Source organism: Episyrphus balteatus, chromosome 4 (genome assembly GCF_945859705.1).
Source record: "Episyrphus balteatus chromosome 4, idEpiBalt1.1, whole genome shotgun sequence".
Classification (NCBI taxonomy): Eukaryota; Metazoa; Arthropoda; class Insecta; order Diptera; family Syrphidae; genus Episyrphus; species Episyrphus balteatus.
The window spans coordinates 14675436-14678764 of NC_079137.1; the positions used below are offsets into that span (position 1 = coordinate 14675436).

The 3329-nt window shown below is 27.2% G+C and overlaps 1 non-coding gene across 1 annotated transcript; it reads left to right on the plus strand.

Moving 5' to 3' along the window:
- Positions 1-345: 345 nt before the first annotated feature.
- Positions 346-417, plus strand: Trnah-gug (transfer RNA histidin (anticodon GUG)). The gene has a single exon. It is a non-coding gene; the product is annotated as a tRNA-His (tRNA).
- Positions 418-3329: the final 2912 nt, after the last annotated feature.

Here is a 3329-nt window from a genome sequence, read left to right on the forward strand (position 1 = left end):
TGGAAATATATAGTTCTTTATAATCTATAATAAGATTTCATTGGAAAAGAAGAATACATAATTAATCATTCTTCAATATAGTAAAACTAAAAATAACCCCAGTATTACATATAATTTCGGTTCCATTCAACCTAATAAATAATAATGATTTTTAATTACTACCAACCACAAAAGCCCCACCACACGTAGGTAATTCACCAAATTGACCACTTTACACTGTAGTGTAGTCTAGTTGACATAAAGTGTAGAGAAAGAAAGCTTTTATATCTATGATTTCTTTCTATTTCGACTCTATTTCGATTTTGCGAATGGTGATTGGACTTTGATATTCATGTGCTTCCCGCAGCCGTGATCGTCTAGTGGTTAGGACCCTACGTTGTGGCCGTAGTAACCCAGGTTCGAATCCTGGTCACGGCAATGTTCAATTACATTGTCACGGGGGAAGTCAATTTTTTTTAATTTTTTTAACGCTCAATTCAAGTTCAAATGTCATCAATGCCAAATTGTATGTATGAAAATCTAGGTAAATGAATTCAGTTTTAACACAATATTAAGATTGTAAAATGCGATATTCTGTAAAGTTTTGGCACGAAACAGAATTTGATTAACCCACCTAACACGAGATATGAATCTTTCTTCTTTAGCACCACAGTAGTATATTTTTACGTGTATTTGTATAATAAATAACAATACAAAAATACTTTTATATTAAAGTCATCATTAATGGCATCATTAAGGTATGTACGAGTAAAATAAAGTGTTATTTAAAGAGTGTATTTATAAATCATTGAGAAAATATGCCAGTTTAATTTGTTTAAAAAGAAAAGAGTTTTTTTTCTCAGGGAAAAAACTTGTCACCGTTTCTTAATATTTTTATTTTTTTATAGTAGAGTAACTAAAGCAAATTATTAGGGAACCCGGCCGAACAGCTCTGATTTTGACGATTTTTTTTTTCAAACGTAGGTAATAAAAAATACTTTTTAATTTTTTTTTTAACAAAACCATTTTTTTTGCTTAAATTTCATAAAACAAATGATAGCAAAAGATTCTCTAGTAATTTAAGGAAAATATATAAAAGGCAGTAAGGGACAATCTTCCATCGTTTAAGCGATAAATGCAATTTTCTAACATTCTGACCTCAAACACAAAAAAAATATTTTGAAAACAACGGCAACACCTACAATATTTTAAAATACATTTTTAAAAAGCCAGTAGCTCATTCTTATATCTTATCTAAATCCACTAAATTTAATCAAGACTTTTTGAAAAAATGGTCCTCAAACTCAGAATTAAAAAAAAAAAAAAATGTTATTAGAAAAATGTAAAATGACTTTTTTCCAAACTTTTTCTAATAAAATATGAATTTATTTAAAAAAAAATTTTGGCCATAAATATTATCAGTTGAATTTCGAAGCAAAAAAGGTAAAATATATCACACTTTTGAAAAAAAAAATGAAAAATTACTTCAATTTCAATGGTTTTTTTTTTATTAAAACTGAATTTTTGCATTGAAATAATTAATTTTCTCAAAGACTGTGGGAAATAGGAACTTTAAATTTTTGCTATTTAACTTTCAACAGTAAGGGTTATTAAATGAATAAAAAATAATTTTATGTTTAGATGTTGAACTTTTAAAAAAAAATAAGTTACATTTTTTTCAAAACTTTTATTAAAAAAGTTCTTCGAAAATGAAATACTTTTTAATTTTTTTCATAAACCGTAATACATATTGACATTTCCTTTAAAATTTGAAATCATAATAAATGCGGCCAAAAAAATTTGAAAATAAATGCATTTTATATTACGACCAAGTTTAAAAAACGACATGTTAAAATTTTTTCAATAATTTTTTTTTCAAAAATCTGAGTTCAATTAACATTCTTTCAAAAGCAGTTCATTCAATTAACTTAATTTTAATTTTACATATATGACTAAGCTTCTAGCTTTTAAAAAATGTATATTTGAATATTGTAGGTGTTGCCGTTGTGTCCAAATATTTTTTTTTGTGTTTGAAGTCAATTAATAAGAAAATTGCATCTATCGCTTGAACTATGGAAGATTGTCCCTCACTCCCATATATTTTTTTTCCTTGAATTTCCTAGACAATCTTTTGGCATCAATTAATTTATGAAATTTAAGAAAAAATTTTGAAAAAAATTTGTTTTTGTTCACAAAAATCTTCAATTAAATTAAAAAAATCAAAACGGCAACACCGGCAATTTTAAATCTATAGACTTTAAAGTATTTTTAATTACCGACGTTTGAAAAAAAAGATCATCAAAATCTAAGCTATTCGGCCGGGTTCCCTAATATTGCCAATTTTTGAGCTTTAGTTACTCCACTATTAACTTAAGTCATGTTTTAAGAATAGAACAGTTCCCTTTTATAAAATATTTTTCTTATTTCGTCAAATCAATAGTTTTGAAAATATATGTAGGTAGATCTATTTAAACTTTCCAAAATGGAAAATTTCGCAGGACGTGATGTTAAGATCGAAACAAAAAAGGAAAGAACTTATAACATTGGTCGATTTCATGGTCCAAGAGATTTCTGTCTAATTTAAATTATATGGGCACTTTTTCCAGCACAATTTGAGTAGGATAACTTGAGCGCAGTGCTGCAATTTAAAAAACAGTGCAATAGAAATTTAAAAAATCATGATACAAAAAATGGGTTTGGAATTTCACAAAAAACTAAAACCTGAATTCTCTTTTTGGGTCCTCTGACCCGCTCATGAACAATAACACAATCACGAACAATAACACAATCAAAACACAAAGATAGTTAAAAATATCTATTGGTGCCATAAGTATGCTCAAAAACTTGAAGACATTGAAACACATGCACCCGTACTACAATTATCAACTTTCAATAGTTGATAAATACTGAAATATGGTGTTTTAAAGCCTATAATTATTGGAAAAACTGATAATTTTCTTAAATGAAAATTTTCCATTACATTTCAATAAACAACGGCAAGCTCTGGCTTTTGAAAAAATTGTAAAAAATTGAAAAAATAATTGTAAATGTTGCCGACTCAACGGAACAAATTTTGTTGTTTTAGTTTGTTTTTCAATTAAAAAACCACCACTTGTGAATGGGTCCTTAAAAATTATTATTTTAATATTGCGTGAGAATTGCTCGCTTTTATCAGAACAGTTTAACATTATTTCATGTTTGTTTGGCATCAAATTTACTAAAAAGGGGATCCGAGAATGTAAGATATTCTATAGAAAGAAATGTTACGCATACGCCACCGTGACCATAAAGAAGTTCGAGTTGTCACTTGAATGATCTGCCGAGAAAAAAATTTCAATTGAGTTAAAGAC